This window comes from Thermobia domestica, chromosome 3 (genome assembly GCF_964235325.1).
Source record: "Thermobia domestica chromosome 3, izTheDome1.hap1.1, whole genome shotgun sequence".
Lineage (NCBI taxonomy): Eukaryota > Metazoa > Arthropoda > Insecta > Zygentoma > Lepismatidae > Thermobia > Thermobia domestica.
In genome coordinates this window covers 329,882,823-329,904,197 of record NC_137456.1, presented here as the reverse complement: position 1 = coordinate 329,904,197, position 21,375 = coordinate 329,882,823, and the positions used below count along the sequence as shown (strand labels likewise).

Sequence of the window (21,375 nt, the reverse complement as noted above, 5' to 3'; positions counted from 1 at the left end):
TTCCTTTAGTACGTCTTCGTTCCTTTTCTTTTCGGTCCATCATATGCGCAGCATTCTTCGCATTTCAAATGCTTTCAGCTTGGACATTTCAGATTTTCTCAATGTCCACGTCTCTGAACTGTAAAGTGCCACGCTCCATACCTGTGTCTTAATAAATCCTTTACGAACGTCCAGCGATACATTTTTTTGTTAGTAGTCCTCGTTTCCTATTGAATGTTTGTTTAGCCTGCGCTATTCTAGAAATTACGTCTTTTTCACTTCTTCCGTCCGAGGATATTAGATTTCCTAAATAGGGAAACGTCTTAGAGTATTCGATTTTCTCACTATCTAGCCATACGTTTGCCTCTTCCTGTCCTGCTCTTGTGCACTTTATCACTTTGGTTTTCTTCTTATTTATCTTCATTTTGCATGTTTTCCGCTTGGTCGTTTAAGTTTGAAAGTGCTTCCTGCAAGTCATTTTCGTTCTCTGCTATCAATGCTGTGTCATCAGCAAGCCTTATTGTGCTGAAAACCTGATCATTTACTTTTAGTCTTTCTCGTTTTTTATCAAAGAATTCTTTTATAGCCTCTTCTATTATAGACGTTGAACAGGAGAGGTGAAAGTCCACATCCTTTTAAAAGTTTTTTCTACTGCTATTTGGAAGGAGCAGAGGGGGCATATTCCTGCATAAAATCCTATGGTTCCTGTGTTGATTCTAGCCTAGAAGGAGTTGAGCGATTGAAACGAAACCTGCAGGATTCATACCTTATCAGACTGCAATAAACAGCGAAAATATTAAATTTTGCATTTTCAAGTAAAAAGGTGAGACGGGGGGCAAAACCCCAAAAAAATTCCAAATGGCACTAACTTATAAATATTAATCAGAGTGTCGTGGTGAAGACATAAGTAATTTTTAAATTTTTTCTACTGCTATTTTTGTGAGAAAAGGATCATATTCTTCGAAAAAATCGTATGGTTTGGCTCTTGGTTTTAGGCTAGATGGAGTGGGGCGATTGGAACGAAACTTGCAGGATTCATATCCCATCAGACAGCAATGAAACCGCGAAGAAATTAAATTTTCCATTTGCAAATTCAAAGAGGGAATGGAGGGCAAAACCCCACAAAAATTTTAAATTGCATAAAACTCATAAACATTAGTCAGAGTGACGTACTGAAGAGAGATTTTTTTTTTTTTTTGAAATTTCTTCTCTTGTATTTTGGAGGAGCAGAGGGTGTATATCCTTTTATAAAATCCTAGAAAGATTTACGCGAATGAATAAAGCTTGTTTAATTTTAAGTTTTTGACCTGTGAGTAGTTGAATAATAAAACTGGACTTTTATTTTCTTTTTTGCACATTTGAGATTGGGACGAGGCTTATCTTTAAAAATATTTGTTATTGGTATAAATCTTCAAAAATTAATAAGGGCTGAGAATCAAATAAAATAATTCTTTTAATCCCTGTTTGTTTTGTGCAAATGTGGCATAATAGTTCATATAAATTTATTATTTGTCTTTTGGTTTAGCCTATAATAACTGCGATGGGTAGAAATAAACTCAAAATATCAATGTCTTTTTTTTTATGATTGAAGAAAGAAGACTGACATTTGCTATTACTCTTACGAGTAGATTTATTATGTATATTGTTTAGAAATTATCAGAATTTGATAAAATTTTGCAAAATTTAACTCCTTGAGTTCCTAAAACTAAAAGTTATTTGTATCTTCTTTTGCTTCTCCTTTTGCGGGAGGGGAGCTTGTTTTTTTTTCAGAATATCAGAAGATGACCTTACTTGCTTACTTTTGTACTTCTTTTTATGAGATGAGGAGGAATGCTTCCACTCCTTGCTCTTTAGTTTCAGGATAATATATATAGGTCCACATTCGTGCAACGTTACCACATGAGCAAAAAGTTTTCTTCATCTTGCTCCAAAATTTTCAAGGAATGATACGACATATCACTGCGGAGCTTTTGTCTGAAGCGGAGTATGTTATCGCATTACCCAATGTGCTGTTACGTTGGACATGTGCAATTTTCCATTAATTATTTACAATACACTACCATAACTGAGTCCATTGTGCTGTATAGTGTTGTGGATGGATGGTCATTAGTTGATCGTCCAGGATCAACTCTTCCATTTTCCTCAATGCAGCGGCTGTGCCGGTTGTTGATTGACATCGAGTCCTTGGTTCATTTGTAAGGGACCTATGGCCTGTTCTGAAATTCATGCTCCTTTCATGATATTTTTTTCGCGGTTTGTTGCTGCCCAATGTGCTATTAATCCTGCAAGTTTCGTTCCAATAGCTCAGCTCCTTCTAGGCTAGACCCAAGAGCCGAACCATAGGATTTTATGGAGGAATATGCCCCTTCTGCTCCCTTCAAATAGCAATAGAAATTCTTTTAAAAATTATTTTTGTCTTCAGTACGTCACTCTGATTAATATTTATGAGTTTTGTGCCTTTTGGACAATTTCTTAGGGTTTTGCCCCCCGTCCCACCTTTGTATTTGCAAATTGAAAATTTCATTTTTTCGCGGTTTGGTTCTTGCCCAATGGCCTATTAATCCTGCAAGTTTCGTTCCAATAGCTCAGCTCCTTCTAGGCTAGACCCAAGAGCCGAAACATAGGATTTTTTGGAGGAATATGCCCCTTCTGCTCCCTTCAAATAGCAGTAGAATTTTTTAAAAAAATTATTTTTGTCTTCAGTACGTCACTCTGATTAATATTTATGAGTTTTGTGTCTTTTGGACAATTTTTTAGGGTTTTACCCCCCGTCCCCTCTTTGTATTTGCAAATTGAAAATTTCTTTTTTTCGCGGTTTGGTTGTTGCACAATGGGCTATTAATCCTGCAAGTTTCGTTCCAATAGCTCAGCTCCTTCTAGGCTAGACCCAAGAGCCGAACCATAGGATTTTTTGGAGGAATATGCCACTTCTGCTCCCTTCAAATAGCAGTAGAACTTTTTTAAAAAATTATTTTTGTCTTCAGTACGTCACTCTGATTAATATTTATGAGCTTTGTGCCTTTTGGACAATTTTCAAGGGTTTTGCCCCCCGTCCCCTCTTTGTATTTGCAAATTGAAAATTTCTTTTTTTTCGCGGTTTGGTTGTTGCCCAATGGGCTATTAATCCTGCAAGTTTCGTTCCAATAGCTCACCTCCTTCTAGGCTAGACCCAAGAGCCGAACCATAGGATTTTTTGGAGGAAAATGCCCCTTCTGCTCCCTTCAAATAGCAGTAGAATTTTTTAAAAAAATTATTTTTGTTTTCAGTACGTCACTCTGATTAATATTTATGAGTTTTCTGCCTTTTGGACAATTTTTTAGGGTTTTGCCCCCCGTCTTCCCTTTGTATTTGCAAATTGAAAATTTCTTTTTTTCGCGGTTTGGTTCTTGCGCAATGGCCTATTATTCCTGCAAGTTTCGTTCCAACAGCTCACCTCCTTCTAGGCTAGACCCAAGAGCCGAACCATAGGATTTTTTGGAGGAATATGCCCCTTCTTCTCCCTTCAAATAGCAGTAGAATTTTTTTTAAAAAATATTTTTGTTTTCAGTACGTCACTGTGATTAATATTTATGAGTTTTGTGCCTTTTGGACAATTTTTTAGGGTTTTGCCCCCCGTCCCCTCTTTGTATTTGCAAATTGAAAATTTCTTTTTTTCACGGTTTGGTTGTTGCCCAATGGGCTATTAATCCTGCAAGTTTCGTTCCAATAGCTCAGCTCCTTCTAGGCTAGACACAAGAGCCGAACCATAGGATTTTTTTGAGGAATATGCCCCTTCTGCTCCCTTCAAATAGCAGTAGAATTTTTAAAAAAAAAAATTTGTCTTCAGTACGTCACTCTGATTAATATTTATGAGTTTTGTGCCTTTTGGACAATTTTTTCGGGTTTTGCCCCCGTCCCCCCTTTGTATTTGCAAATTGAAAATTTCTTTTTTTCGCGGTTTGGTTCATGCCCAATGGGCTATTAATCCTGCAAGTTTCGATCCAATAGTTCACCTCCTTCTAGGCTAGACCCAAGAGCCGAACCATAGGATTTTTTTGAGGAATATGCCCCTTCTGCTCCCTTCAAATAGCAGTAGATTTTTTAAAAAAAAAATTATTTTTGTCTTCAGTACGTCACTCTGATTAATATTTATGAGTTTTGTCCCTTTTGGACAATTTTTTAGGGTTTTGCCTCCCGTCCCCTCTTTGTATTTGCAAATTGAAAATTTCTTTTTTTCGCGGTTTGGTTCTTGCCCAATGGGCTATTAATCCTGCAAGTTTCGTTCCAATAGCTCACCTCCTTCTAGGCTAGACCCAAGAGCCGAACCATAGGATTTTTTTGAGGAATATGCCCCTTCTGCTCCCTTCAAATAGCAGTAGAATTTTTTAAAAAAATTATTTTTGTCTTCAGTACGTCACTCTGATTAATATTTATGAGTTTTGTGCCTTTTGGACAATTTTCTAGGGTTTTTCCCCCCGTCCCCTCTTTGTATTTGCAAATTGAAAATTTCTTTTTTTCGCGGTTTGGTTGTTGCCCAATGGGCTATTAATCCTGCAAGTTTCGTTCCAATAGCTCACCTCCTTCTAGACTAGACCCAAGAGCCGAACCATAGGATTTTTTGGAGGAATATGCCCCTTCTGCTCCCTTCAAATAGCAGTAGAATTTTTTTTAAAAAAATATTTTTGTCTTCAGTACGTCACTGTGATTAATATTTATGAGTTTTGTGCCTTTTTTACAATTTTTTAGGGTTTTGCCCCCGTCCCCTCTTTGTATTTGCAAATTGAAAATTTGTTTTTTCGCGGTTTGGTTGCTGCCCAATGGGCTATTAATCCTGCAAGTTTCGTTTCAATAGCTCAGCTCCTTCTAGGCTAGACCCAAGAGTCGAACCATAGGATTTTATGGAGGAATATGCCCCCTCTGCTCCCTTCAAATAGCAGTAGAAAAATTTTTAAAAATTATTTTTGTCTTCAGTACGTTACTCTGATTAATATTTATGACTTTTGTGCCTTTTGGACATTTCTTTAGGGTTTTGCCCCCCGTCCCCCCTTTGTATTTGCAAATTTAAATTTCTTTTTTTCGCGGTTAGGTTGTTGCCCAATGGGCTATTAATCCTGTAAGTTTCGTTCCAATAGCTCAGCTCCTTCTAGGCTAGACCCAAGAGCCGAACCCTTACCGACCTTTCATTTCAGTAGCTGATGCACACAGACTATTGTCACTATGCATGCGGATATCCGTGCACGTACAAACGGCAAGAAAGAAGATGTGGAAAAATAACGCTTGGTCTTGTTTGTACACGTGGCATATATTTACGAACAAGATATAATCTCAGTAAATTCAAGATCGTGCATGGTACGTCCAGATAAATTAATCTTCATTCCTTTATATGTTAAACATATCTTTCCACTTTGCAAATACGATAATAATGCACCATTATCTTCTTCTAACTTTTCAGTACAGCGTCATGGTAAAATTACTGTTTTGTCCTCCTTGAAATGCGACACATGCCTTCCTTCCATTACTCACTGTAACTACCACAAAGTTTACAATACGAAATGGTACGCACATCTCTAAATCACGCATCATTTTGAAGGGATCCAATGATTACGTAGTAAGCTTACTTAATATATTCATTGACGATATCATCTTTAATTCGATTTTTCTTCCTTCACAACAGCTGCTAACGGAATGATATACACATACACATAAGTGTACGTTCTGCATTCCGTTTACATCATTATCGTACTCACAATCACTACTTTTGGTCACGTGATCTTACTACATCAGGCATACGACCTCACACACACACACACACACACACACATCACGTGTCTCAATACTTCATCAAAAAATAGTCATTAAATGCTATATCCCCTTAGCAACAAATCAATTTCACGTGGAAATTCAAGGCCAAATTCTACGGAGTCTGAGTATCATGAATTCTTCAAAATACTGATCATACGCTATGACATATACACGTAGTTACCAAGGTTAAATTCGACCCAGATTGGCATAAAATCCAATTCCTGTGGGAAGCTCCGAACTCTGACAGTGAGCGGAGTCTATTACTGTGTTAAATAAAGCCACCCATCACACGCCTACGGCCACATACACACCAAGGAACAGCTACAATTCACACAAGTATTTTCCCACAACGGGACGAAGTCTATTATTTCTACCGCGGTGCCCAACCACTGAAGACAACATCAAGCCGTTCTTCTTCGTCTGGTAAGTGGATCCTGGTGTAAATGTCAGCACTGGTTTCCGACTATAATGCAAACATGTGTAGAGCGGACCAACTGGACCAAACCTGCAGCTCTATCGCTTTTTCAGTCGTGAAATGAAGTGGTATTTCCTGTTCACACTTTGGATGCTAAAGGTTGTTACCGTAAACTGTTGTATACTTGAAAGGAAGGCTGGATAAACTATTGACCCTACACACATTGACCCTACGCATAAGCATTTGCAAGATACTTTCGAGGAAATTTTGGAATTTAAAGCCTGGGCCTGAAGTTGATGCTACTTCAAAATCTTCAGATACCATTGTCAGGTACTACAACATAGGTCATACAGTACTGGTTTCAATTTTAAGCAGCATCTGAGGTTTTTTAAAAAACGAAAGAATGTTAAATGCAAACTATTTCTGCATGAGAAATGTTTCGATGCGTTTCATACCCAGGCATAAGTATGCATCATAGGTGCGCTAGTGTAGTTACAAAATGGTGTACAATCTATTTTCACGTATATATAGATCATATAGTTATTATCAAAATGTTTCTTATCAGAAATTAGAGAACAATGCTACATAAACTGTTCAAATATTGCAGATCTATGGAAACAACACGTCTCTGACGAAAATGTAAAAATTAAAATTAACAAATTTTAATTAATGTAAACATTTAATTCCAGTTGATACTGACTAACAAATTTATTCAGAAGGACAACGTATTGAAAACTTAACCTCATGTTCTCAATGGGTCGAAAACGACCCCTGTGACTAAGAACGATATTTCCGATGTATCATTTTCGACCCACCCTCCGAAAAGTGTACACGTAGGATGCAGATAATTTATTTCAAGAATTTAGTGATTATTCCTCATCACAGAGTACTCCATACAAATATCAAAAAAATTCGCCACAAAAAATAATTCGGAAAAATGTGGGTTAATAAGACAGAAATAGAAAGAGTCTGATATTAGAAAAGAAGTCAAAGATATTCTAAAATAATTCGTCCGTAGTTATCTTTTTTTAATTGAAAAAAGCATTTCCAAAAGTGCTACTTAAAACTTTAAATAAAATAACGGAAAAATGGTACATGATGATATTTGAGAGAAAAAAAAATATGAGGAATCTACTCCGTTAAAAATCAAGGAATCTATCTTGTTTGGAATTTGGTGTACACTTAGCACAAAATAAGCCGCAGTACAATTCGTACCTATGCATTTTTAAAATATATTTTTATGTATACCAGAAATTCTGAACTAGTATGTATATTTTTAGACACAAATGTCAAATCCATCGAAAACCAAACACAAAAATTGAAATTATTAGAAGAAAAATCTTAATTACGAAATTATTAGATAATTATAGACATTAGTGCTTATGGTATTAAACTAAATTAACTAATTTATTAATACAGTTGTTAAAACGAATTGAAAGGAAAATCAATATAGAGATTGTTTTTTTTTTTTGTTTACCAGATACGCATACTAGTTATTGTGTACAGCTACGACTACCGTAACTAGTTACCACTCCTATTACGTAAATAGAAATTGCCCTCCTTATTAAAGATTTGTTTGTGGTATTACAATTTCTAGCAATCTTTTCACACACTTTTTTGGTAGGATTCTTATCCACCGAAAACTAATAAGTCGTATTACACTAAAACTTAGCTGACTTTATTTCTCTGTGGGTAGTATGAGTCTTGAATTTTTGTCTGATGTCGGAAAAGAAATACGAGAATGGGACAAACATCTAGAGAATACCAGATGAAGTGAAACAAATGCTGGAACTGAATAAATGTTTTTTCCGGAAAGATATTTAGACGAAATTAAGACTATAGTAATGCAAGGAAGCACGATTTGGCGTGGGAGGAAACTATAGTTGAAGGTTAAAAGCAAAACTGAAGGGGAAAAGTAAACATGTCATTGATTTCAAACATTCGTACATTTCTGAAAAAAAAAGAAAAATCGTCAAAATAGTGAGAAGTCGGTGCATCTCTTACTACCAATTATGGTACTACTCAGATGCTACCAATTAACTTGTATTACCTGTTACTCTATAGACCAACAATTTACGCATACAATTCCACAATTCAGACATATAACTTACATTTTTTTTATGGGGACAAAGATCACCACGTATTTCCATCCTGTCCCATTAATAACATATTTTTTTTTAACATTCGTTTCTCCGCTTACTGCTGAATAAGAAAGAATATTTATACTTATTACGTGAGAAGTTTCGTGCTAGCTCCGGGTCTGAAAGTATCATCATAAAAAAGTCAAACGTTTTTCTGGTGGCATGTAAAAACCTTGGTTTCGTAACAGTCGTGTACAGTAAGTACACGGTAACGAGTAGAAACCAATATCATCACAAATATCGATGTAATACCACTACTAGTACTTTTAATAATAATAATAATAATAATAATAATAATAATAATAATAATAATAATAATAATAATAATAATAATAATAATAATAATAATAATAATATAGAGGAGTTGACTAAAAATATGTGGCATTGGTCTAAAAAAATGAAATGAATGAAAAAGGAGCTAGATTAATGGATTAGAATGCATATACCCATGCAGTGCTATTTCCAAAGCCTTTTATTGTTAGAATTAATATTGAAGAAATTAAACATATGAAAACCCATAATTCTTCACTAATAAAGAGTCAGACAAAGGATACAGTACAAGTTACCCCATTTCTGCGTAATGTGCGAACTTTTATCTATAATTGCACAGAAAGTAAAACTTTTTATACCTAACAATTTTTGCTGTGAATGAAATAACTAATTGACTGTTGAAAACATATTCTTAATTTCGCACAATTAGGCAGCATCTTTCGTAAAATTCCAATTGGTCTTAACACATCTTCCGAAAAAAAATGTCTTTTTCATACCGCCATAAGGGAATGATGGAATGGCAGTGATGAGCAGAAGGGAGTATGCAACGAATCGATGATTTTAAAATATAGAAGAAGATATTGGGAGTACCTAAATGAGAAAGCTGACGATCAACAAACGTGGAAGAAACATTCCAGGTCCAAATCTAACATAAAAACGAAGTAACACCTCACTAGGCCCACGACCAGCCAAAAGGCAGACTACTTAATATTTAACAGTATTCGTTCCCGCGAGAAGTTTACTATATCCTTTCAGCAGTAATTATTCATTACAGCTGGAACGTACAAGGTTAGTATGTGTTCAATGTAGATGTTTTGCACGTTTAATTAGTTATTAGTAAATCCACCGAAATGCCATCAATAAAATGACAATAACCACACACTCGAGATTTGCAAAAAATACCCAATAAAAGGAGTTTAACGTTTGTACCTGAAATATCGATGACAAATTTAAAAATAAGTATTAGTACTCACGCCTGGAACGTGTAAGACTTTAATATTTTAACACCAGTGAAACAAAAAAAAAAACTTAAAATTATCAAATATATTTCAGATTAAATGTTAAAGAATAAACCAAATTCGTAAGTTTGATTCAAAATAAATTAAGAAACGAATAATCAAACGAAGCACTGTGAAAATAAAAAAAAAGGTTTAGTCAACTAATTTATTAAATTGATTTTGTGCCAAATTTATCTAAAAATCCATCTAGCACTAATTCTACACTTTTAAGTCAATACGTAAATTTAAATAGCATAAAGGGCTCTGAATTATTTAAATGATGTATATATTCGAGACGGCATGGTTCAATAGAAACCTCATCCGTGTCACATTCACTACTTTCCAGCACGAACTACTAAGCCGGTATCTACTTCAACCCTCGGTGTATTACTATGATTTAACACTCTTTGCAACCACTGTAATACATTGTCACTTTCTCTCATAGACGCCTAAGCAACATTTGCTGAGAAACAGCATACATATCTTGACATTTCTTCTCTGTGTTATTTAGTTGATACGTATCATGATTGAATTCAATTTGACGTGGTGAAAGGTAGAGAACACAGAGAACACTGACATTTTGTTTTAATTGAATTGTGACTCCCTATGGTTAATCACCCAAACGTTTCCTTCATTCACAGTAACAGTAGAACAACAAATGTTCCTTAAAATAGAACTCAAACCAGCACACGAAGATAGTTTGAGTTAATCAACTGCTTATTGCCAATCATTCAAAAAATTAATACAGGGTGCGGCACGTAAAACCGGCCCGTAAAGTGAACATATAAAATGAAATGTAATGTATTGAATATGATTAACTATACAACACGTAAATGAAATGTAATGTGTTGAATATGACTACTCACCCTCACAGCAGCCTTTACAACAGGTGCTGAAAGTGTCCTCCGCCCACTTCAACACACATGTGAGCACGATTGAGGAGATTCATATATACCCTTGTCAGTTCTTGTGTTGTAATGCTATTGGTGACATCCTGGATCCTGGTCTTGAGTTCTTCAATTGTGTGTGGATTTGTTTCGTATACTCTTTCCTTTAACAGTCCCCATAAGTAAAAGTCACACGTGGACAAGTCTGGTGACCGAGGAGGTCACAAGCCTTTGCTGATTGTCCTCTCTGGTGTAAACATCTCATGCACAAGGGACAATAATGCAGCTGATGTGTGGCATGTTGCACCGTCCTGCTGAAAGTAACATAACTGAAGCTCCTCCTTGATCAAGTGTGTATAAAACTCCTCCAGGATTCCCATATACACGTCACTGTTCACTGTCGTCTCAAAGAATATGGGCCCAATAACGCGTGTGGCGGAAATGGCACACCAAACACCAATCTTCTCATCATGCACGGGTACCTGGTGGATTGCGTGTGGATTTTCTGTCGACCAATACCGGTTGTTTTGGTAATTTACGTACACAGACAGGTCGAACCACGCCTCGTCACTCATGATGAGTATTAGTGGATCCAAGAAACCACTGGCAACATTGCTCAACAGCCATGAACAGAAATGCACCCTCTTCTGCAGGTCAGGCTCCTTCAGTTCTTGCACAACACTTATCCGGTACGGTTTTAACTTCAGTCCCCTTAAAACACGTCTGCAACTTCTCTCACTCGCATGAACCTGTTGACTCAATCTCCTGGTTGACTTTCGAGGACTTCTTGTCATTATCTACTCCACCTGCATCTTTAATTCAGGTGTACAGACAGATGGTCGTCTGTTCCTGGGAGCATTTTGAACCGATCCTGTACGCCGCCATTTTTCAATTAATTTCTGAATGGTGCTTTTTGCTGGCACAGAACGTCCTGGAAATTTCTCCCGAAACAAATTCTTTGTTTTCAGAAAAGATCCAGTGAGAATGAACACTTCAACAATGGCAACACGCTCGGGTATCGAATACGGCATTATCACACACTGACACTCACTTAACTTAGCACAACGAGACCTTTTTCTCAACTGGTTTCGACAAGTTTCACTGGCTGCGGCTGCACGTGACTGCTGCAGGTCACGTAAGTCGACCCGACCTCGACACGCCATCTCTTGGTAGGAAGGTAGATTATTTAAGTGTTGCCAAAAATACAATATACCAGAATATTACGACGGGCCGGTTTTACGTGCCGCACCCTGTACTTAATTATTTAATAAACAGGCCACAGCACATTTGCCTGCCAACTCATTAAACGATTATAAAGCATCGTTTGGAAATGCTTTTTATTAAACTATGATGTGACTAGTTAATATAAAAAATGAAGCAAGAAAACCTAAAGTTAGGACTTGATGTCATTTCGTTGTGGATCAAGTATTGCTCACTTGAACTTATAAGCTAAACATTAGGATGTGTTTGTTTCTTTTTCTTTTTTTTATTTATTTAAATGTTTGCGGTTCCATTTACTCAGTTAAAACGAAACGAAAAGAATAGTTAACTAAGTATTGCAAGTTGAAAAAAATAAGTATAAAAAATGTAACTCTTATTAAATAAACACATTTAAACGTACCTGACAGCCTGAGCATTGCTACCTGCATCTTCCTTATTTTCTTGAACGTCCCCTTCGTGATCATTCTTATATCCAATATTGGAAGATATCTAATTGCTTGACTCTTCTGTGCTGTTTCTTAAATCGGAGGAATTTGTTTTGATGTTACTGTGAAAACTATTGGAATTTACAGGTACTTCAACTTTTGACAAACGCTTGATCAAACATATTGCTTTAGAAGTTAGTTTCCAATCTGATATTGTTTTATCCTCACTACTTTCTGGAGCGAAATTCTCTCAATCCGTTGTACTTTCTCGTTCCTTACATTCCAAGCGTATTGCAAGAGGATCTTTATGATCGTCAGAGCTACTAGTACAAAGTTCATAATTACATTCTTGAGATAACATGTTTTCTGTTTTCACTTCAACTTTAATAGAAACGTTTTTTGTTTCCATTTCAATTTTATTACAATGTTGAAATAATGAGAAGCTGTTTCGTTAATACAAAAAATTGTTCAAGTTTGAGATTTGAAATCTTCAGCATTCAATGTGAAAGGAAAAAAACAAATCTGAAAGGAATAAGAAAAATATTCGTTTTATCTAAATTTATCACCAAGCTGGGAAAACACAGAAGAAAATGCTAGTTCAGGTGAAATTGAGGTAGTGGGTGGAATGGCTTGGTATCAGACTAGGGATATAAAAGATACTAGAACAAGTATTTTAAAATTTTTGAAATTTTGCTACTAATAAAATAACGATAGATCTAAATACCAAAATGAAAGAACCATAACGAACTACTGAAAAACATATTAATATCCATTTTTTCTTTTTTTTTTCTCTTGATAAATCGAAAACTAACCTGTTTTTCTGATGACAAACTATATTTAACAAAAACTATCTATATTTAATAAATAGTTTATGTTATAGATATAAATAATGTTTCTTGTTATACGTAAATACATTTTATTTAGGTACGATTTTTGCCTTCTTTCTCACTTTTCTTAAAGTAACGAATTCTCTACGTACGATCAGTACTGCCTGAAGACAGGAAACTGCGCTACATACCTTGCTTATATTTCTTAAATAAAATATGAAAAGCAATGCTATACAAATTTTTACTTAGAAATGGTTTGCATTTTCAAGACGTATTATAATATCTTAAAGACAGATCTACTTGATGTCTCCAGCCTCTCATTCTTAATCAAATACATGTAGCTCTAGCAATTTCTATTTAAATTTATTTTGCGTCGTTATTGCGTGCTCTAATTTCCTTTAATGCTTTGATATTTTCGATTTCGAAAATTTAATTGTAATTGGATTTTTTTTTATATACAGCAACTTATGGTATTTATCGGATAATTAGGCATATTGGAGTTTAGTGTAAATTTTAGTAGCAATGTTATGTAAAACATTGACCTACTGGCTACTGTTGGATCCAAACAGCAAATGTTCTTACCAGAAATGAACCAATCTTTCGCGCAGAAAGCGTACAGGCTTATCTAAAGAGCATCTAGAGACCTATTAAATTGAGATGTAATGGGGCATATAACAATCTTATTATCGTCTAGCGTACAACTACCTTAAATTAACGAAAGAAAAGAGTACTAAGTGCATAGGTATACGGTATATTTTATTGAACTGAAGCATTTCGTAAAACTATATATTATTTTTCTTTTCGATGTAATTCAGTTTTTCGATATTAAAACGTCAAAATCAACATCACAAGATCTTAACATCGAAGAGTCCCATTGGCATATATGCTAACTACAATTCCCAATTCTTTTGAAAATTAAAGTGAGATATTAAGGTGAGAGAGCTGTGTTATAAGAGATGTGTTTAACCAAATTTTTAAACAATTTTATTTTATTAAAATAAATGCCTGCTCACATTAAAAGGGATTCTTACGATTTAAGCAAATATCTTTCTTATTTGTATAGAAAAAACATTTTTTTTCTACTATACAAACAACTATATATTATTTTCCCCATGATTTATAAATACTGGTTTGAGTCGTGTGCGCCTTTTGGTACTTTATGTAATAGTAGTGAGACAGTATTCTCCTAAATCGCCAAAGAAGATACATCTTCTACGATAGTGAATGCCTCTTCCTGGAACAACGAAATCGCCCCGAAGGATTTTTCCAATAGGAATCAACTAGGATTACCAGAGTTTCAGCAGTATTTCTTACACTGTCAGGGTCTTCTGATCTCATAACTGCTATAGTTCATTACTCGAATGATATCAACACGCTAAGTGGAGTTGATTTTGAGTTTAACGCCCCCTTCAGGATGGAAACCTTATGAGACGTGGACCCTCTGATTAACGTGGAATCCAAGCCACATGTACTCAAGTCAGAAACTAAACCCGGGTCGCCGTACATTAACCGCTTATCCATGGAGCAGCTTACATTAACACTGATTGTTAAACACGTATATATAACAGGTGACGGAACATACGGAGATGGCGACGTGTTCCAAATCAAAATGTATTTTATGTTTTCTTTAATACTTGCACGAAGTTAGCAATCATGTATTATACTCAAGATTTCCGATACCGTAATTTAGTTACTACTATCCATTTCATAAAGTTACGCTCTTCATTTCGTGGTGCTGATTTGATGATCATTCGAAATTTATATTGCATTGTCGTACCTCGTTAGTTATTGTTGAAATGTCATTTCAATAAGTAAGATATGAAACTTTTCTTTGTACTGAGCACTGAGAAAAATAGGAATTAATGAAAGAAAGAGTGCTTATTTTATTGTACTCTTTTGGTTAGTTAATGTTCATACGACTATATATCGGAAAAGAAATCGTAAAATAATTTCCCGTGCGCGATATGTAGGTCCATTTATTAATTTTAAGTCCTGAAAATTTCATTATGCAATACTTGGTAATTTTAATGTTACTCAGTGAAAGTTGAGACATCATTATCTCTGGATTGCTGCGGTGTATTATTAATATATATATATATATATATATATATATATATATATATATATATATATATATATATATATATAACACTTCTAGAAGGATCTTAAGGCTGCGGACTACTAAATATTTTTGAAAACCTGATAATTTTTCTTTTGCCCGTTTCTCGTAAGTGGAAAGAGGTAATAAAATGTAACTTACCACAATAATAGATAATGTTATTCTACACCTGAAAATACAAATCGGAAGAATTTTCAGTGTTGCCATCCATAGAAATTACAGTGTGACCAGAATTTGAATTACTCAAAAATCTAGGTAAAGGCAGCGACTAGAAAAATGAATTCAACGGTAATTGATGACTTATCATGCTGTCTATCCTTCTTGTTTACTACTTTTTAAATAATGTTTCTATTTATTTTGTAATGACTTATTTATTTTGTAAGAATTTATGTAAGGTTTATAAAATAAATAGAAATATTATTTAAAAAGTAGTAAACAAGAAGGATAGACAGCATGATAAGTCATCAATTACCGTTGAGTTTATTTTTCTAGTCGCTGCCTTTACCTGGATTTTTGAGTAATTCAAATTCTGGTCACACTGTTATTTCTATGGATGGCAACACTGAAAATTCTTTCGATCCGTATTTTCAGGTGTAGAATAGCATTATCTATTATTGTGGTAAGTTACATTTTATTACCTCTTTCCACTTACGAAAAACGGGCAAAAGAAAAATTATTAGTCTTTCAAAACTATTTAGTAGTCTGCCCCCTTAAAGTGACTTTCTTCAAACAAACTTATAGGTTTATTTTAAAGCCAAACAATGACATATCTGATACGATTTTCTTTATTCCGCGCCATCGCTTTCGCAGCTTACATGGGGTGGAACATTGCCACATTTTCCTGGCTCGTGTGTACGTCTGATACGATCTTGGCTAGAAGATCGAAACGTCACGTCTAAGTAAGTGTCGTCTTGTTCAGCAGTGTGTTTATTTTCCCTGGCGCGTATTTACTACTCTCAGCCGACGGGTAGTTCACTTTTACTGTCCGGCGCGTTTTATAGAAAGTTCCAAAATATCATATCTACATGATACTTTAAACTAATATCTTAGAAATTAACCAGATATTCAATAAAAGCACGAGTTGTTGAAAATTGGAGAAAAGAACCGTCTATTTTGCTTGGATTGGGTGTGATCCTCGAAAATGTGTTTCTTTTTGTCAGTTTTTAAACTTATTGCACACAGTAGAAAATACACATCTACAGAAACAAATGTACGCACAAACTTTATTACATGACACAACCTTAGTTGATATGCAATACTGAAGTTATACTTCACAGGAAATTTGTCTTCGCAAATAGAGATCCCAGTGCTTCTCTTTAGTGTCGTACATTTGGAAGCACTTTCCCACGTAAACTGCAATTTCACATATGAAATAATAAAGCTATTTTTAAAACTTCCTTTCACCGTGCGAGTGCTACGGACTTTGCATCTCCTTTTGTCTCATTGTATTAGGATTTACGGATATTAGGGAAACTCTGTATGGGTAATGGTCCATTTGCTTCCAGCCTTAAACCGGGTGAAGTTTGGGATGGCCATCTAGTTCAATGCCTGCTGAATGCAGTTCTTGTGCTAGCTTCGCACAAAAAGATCGAAGTGAGATATGTTTTCCTGTATAGTACGTGAGCATTGACAAGTGATAAGTCAAACAGCAGAAAAGAACGGCTTCTTTCACCATGTGACAGACAAACTAATAGCCCTTCCGCTGTTGGTATGTAAACAATGTGTAAAGCTGGCTTCCGTACAACGCATTTCTGAATAATTAGTGTAAAATATGTTTTGTGTTCAATTGAAGTAAAACGCTTTCATTTAGAAAAAGTTTTTTTTTGTTTCAGTAATTTTCTATTGCTCAATCTGCAGTTTTGCGTGTTGATTCGTTCCTTTTTCTACTATATATATTCATCCGTAAAACCAGCTGAGATATTCTATACAGGGAACACTATGTAGAGAGATCAATTCCCGGAGTACAACTAAACAAGGGTTTTACTTTTACCCGAATTTCATCCCTCGAAGCTACATCAGAATATGCCTTCACATAGCGACGAGGCGTTTTTTTTTTTCGGCGCAACCTCAGGTTCCCTCGAAACAGAGTTACTATCTTGTTCATTCCCGGATACGCCCTTGAGGAAGAAATCATCAATGTCATTACTATTTAACTAATAACCATTTGAGTCGGAGTTATTCACAAGTTCTGCAATTTGATTATCATTCAAAATTTTGCCTCTTTTTTCTGTAATGCTGCCACTCATAGAAAAATGGGCATATTTTCTGAATAAAAACACGGGAAATACTCAAGAAAATATAAATGCACGTTTGCCGGTTTTATTGCAATCAACACATCAGATGTGAGTGTACGTTTTTGATGTCTATAAACCGTAGGGAAATGTTAAAAACATCATCAGTACTTCCTGATTTAAAATCGAAAATAAACAGCCCTCGTCACCAACACATTCCATATTGTTCTCATCAATGAAAGAAAAGAAAACACCCATGTTCATCTGGTATATTCGGCCGGGGAATTGATTGCAGAACAACTTGGGTGAAAACGTGATTGCCAAGGATACATTTCTTTTTTCCCTTTAACACTTTTGTAAGCTCGAAAATGTGGATACTGATAGATCTTAAAGTACAAATGTATCCATTGTGGATAATACATGTCCAGAAAGATAGCAGCAGCAACATGTGGCGAAAACGAATGAAGTAATTAGATTAATAGATTTTTGGATGTGCTACGCAAAGTTTCATTTCGATGTTTCATTGAGATACTACATCCATTGCTATTGTTATTAAGATGATGTGAAAGGACATAAGTCTAAGACTTTCTCTAGTCTTTGTGATTGGGACCAATAAACAAATGCACTCTCAATAACTTGCCTTTTCATCCATTCCGCCAACGAAGATACCGCGTCAGTACCAAACACACATGTTTCTTCCGCAACCGCACTGAGGATTCTCCGAGGACACTTGCTAATGAGTTTTATTGCCCTTGTAGAGGGAAAAGCACGCCTTTTTCGCTAAACAAAAGAGTTTAGCCAGTTAGTTGGTTCCTAACGCATCTTTTGAGAAGGTTCTGAAAATATGAAATAAATGAAAAACGCTTTGCCTCCCGCTTTCCCCTCTCATGTAGGAAAATATCCAAACATCTTCGGCATATTATTCTTCATCAGTTGATACAGTGCAAAAGAGAGTGCCGTGTTGTGCGTATAATTTGTGGGTTGGTTACATTTAGTTAAGTACGATGGCCGCGAAGCGGAAGACTTTAACAATTCGCGAAAAAGTTGAAGTGATCGAATGGGTTGAAAAAACGAAAAGCAGTGCCCGGGTAACTGCCGAGAAGTTTAATGTTGGTAAGACTCAAATTAGTTCCATTCTACAACAAAAGGACAATATTTTAAAGCAGTGGCGTGAAAACGGCAGCGATAGTAGGAAAAATAAATTTCCAAAATGTGAAGGTCTAGCTGTCGATAGTGTTGTCTTCGAACGGTTTTCAGTAGCAAGAAGTAAGAACATACCAATTTCCGGTCCTTTAGTTCAGGAGAAAGCTAGGGAAGCAGCAAAAGAACTAGGGTTCGAAAATTTTAAAGCGTCGAATGGCTGGCTGGAAAAATTTCGTACCAGGCACAACATAACTTTTAAAACCATTTGTGGGGAATCAATCGACGTTCCAGTAAAGCAGGTTGAACACTGGAAGGATAAACTTGAGTCCATTATTTCAGGCTATAGTGAAGAAAACATTTATAACGCAGATGAAACGGGTCTTCTCTTTCGTGCTTTACCTGAAAAGACATTAAGTTTTCGCGGTGAGAAATGTTCGGGTGGGAAAATATCAAAGGAACGATTAACTGTGCTTTTGTGTGCAAATATGGCAGGGGACAAAGAAAAACCATTAGTTATTGGGAAAGCAGCAAAACCTCGCTGTTTTAAAGGCATTGATATTAGAAAACTACCTGTAGAGTGGACAGCGAACAAAAGATCATGGATGACAAGGGATATCATGACAGAATGGGTTACAAATTTTGACAAGAAAATGGCAAAACAAAAAAAGAAAAGTTCTACTTTCCCTCGACAACGCTTCTTCCCACCCACAACTAAAATTAAAAAATGTAGAGTTAATTTTTTTTTACCTCCGAACACCACATCAGTCTGTCAACCACTGGATCAAGGTATCATTCGAGTATTCAAAAGTCATTATAGGCAGATGATACTCAGACGTCTTATTGCAAAATGGACCATTCAGTTTCTTCTACAGCACTTAGTAAATCGATCAATGTACTCGATGCCATTGGTTGGGTAAATTTGTCGTGGAAAGCAGTGAAAAAAGAAACCATTCGGAACTGTTTTTCGAAAGCTGGGTTTTCTGCCCCGTGCGAGCCAAAGGTGGAAGACGTAGAGGGTGATGAAATCAAAAGTTCTATCCAGACACTTCTCGTACAAGCTGGACATGGAAATGTTGAGGCGTCCGATTACACGTCTATTGATAAAGATTTGTCAATTGAAAACAACGGTACAGAAATCGCTAAAATCGTAAACAATATGAAAGACAATGAGTGCAGTGAAAGTGAAGAGGAAACAGCAGAAGCAAATTCGTTGTATCAACTCGAGATACCAAACTACAAATTGGCGTGTCAAACAGTTGAACAGTTAAAGAAATTTGCCATTAATCGCGGTGAGACAGAAGTTCTCCAATTGATCCAACAGTTACAAGCAAATTTCGAACAGAAACTAGTGTCCGTAGGATGTACACGGCAGACATCTATTGCAGACTTTTTCTTAAGAAATTCATAGTTGGTAAGTTCGTTCTCAACATTTTCAATGTTTAAAAATAATACTATATGCACTTATTAAGCTATTTATACTTTTAGTATAGGCGGTATGTGAATTAATGGATTTTTTACAGGGTGATGACATGTACTTAAGAAAATTACCATACACGCATTATCTTTTGCAATATACAAATATATTAACACATCCCCAGCAATATTATTATTTAACAACTGAATTTCTCTTTCATTCCTCCCAGTAATTCAAATACTGTACTACTAAATACAGTATTTTTATATTGAATTTTACGTATTTACGCTCATACATAATGTTTTTACTGTATATTACTGCATACAATTACCGTTGGGAGAAATTAAATTTCTGAACCTCTCTGTAGCGGACACCTCCCAATAACGGACAAAAATTAATGTCCCATTGGTGTCCGTTATTCAGAGGTTTCACTGTATTATATGAATAATATTATCTTGAAAACGTTTCTTTAATTTTGGTGAAAGAACAAACATGTGGATCTCCATACAGGGTTAGTCAAAAGTATTGGGACAGAGAAATAATAACGACACGCGTGGACGGAGGAAAATCAAATGTTGCAATTGGTGTTATTGCAAAAACTGCATTGGCTTGGAGTGTTGTCACCGTGGAAGCCATTTTGAATTACACTATATTGCGGATCGCACATTTTTTTTATGGAAAAGGCCATGATCTTACCCTTCAGTTTAGGCTTTATATTTCCACAAATGTGAATGTGAACTCATTTTTGATACATTACCATTTGTTTATGAGACAGGATATTTGACATATGTACCTAATAGAAAAAAGTATCATGACAGGACAGTAACAAAGAGACAAATGGACAAAGAAAAAGTAAATGTTACAGGTTGGTATTGGTGTTGAAACTGCGTTAAATGATCATGGCACCCAACTTGAATTCCGCATATTATATACCATAAAATATTTTCAAATAGACAGGAGTACTTGTGTCACATAAATTTAGGCTAGAATCTTGCTACAAACGATAATCTAAATTAGGGATGCACACGAGACAAGATTTGAGGCTATCTCGTCTCAAAAATGTATTGTAAATGTGATATCTCGACTCGAAAAATGTGCATTTTTCTATTGGAAGAGCTGTGTCTCGACTCGGATATTCTCAGGAAAATTCTGTCTCGACTTGTCCCGTGTGCATCCCTTACTGAGTCGAATTTTGACCGATCTCTATTCATTTATGCGATAGTGTGTGCTAAGTTTGACATTTGTTTCTAGTAGAAGAAAGTATTTAGATAGGTAACTAATAAATAGTACTTCATTGTGTTCCTAAAGTTTTTGTTCGTTTGCTTGCGTTTATAAAATATTGAGAAGTTACCACATATGTATAATATATTTTAATAGTAAGTATATTTGTGATTAATTGTTACTTTACGACTATAAAGCAATAGAATGCTTTTAATGTGCAGTTTCGAATATTTGGTAGAGCTCAACAATGTCGTTCAAATAGTAGTGGGTGATAACGATGTTTCTTCTGGTCAGTGTATTGTA

The 21,375-nt window shown here is 35.4% G+C and overlaps 1 protein-coding gene across 1 annotated transcript in view; it reads right to left on the bottom strand.

Annotated features, from left to right (window-relative positions):
- The window catches only part of LOC145681208 (uncharacterized), a 140,540-nt gene that overhangs the window by 35,990 nt on the left and 83,175 nt on the right, over nt 1–21,375 (bottom strand). The window contains exon 3 of the transcript XR_014130742.1: nt 12,093–12,639. The gene's annotated coding sequence lies outside the window, so the exon portion shown is untranslated. The remainder of the gene's footprint in view (nt 1–12,092; nt 12,640–21,375) is intronic.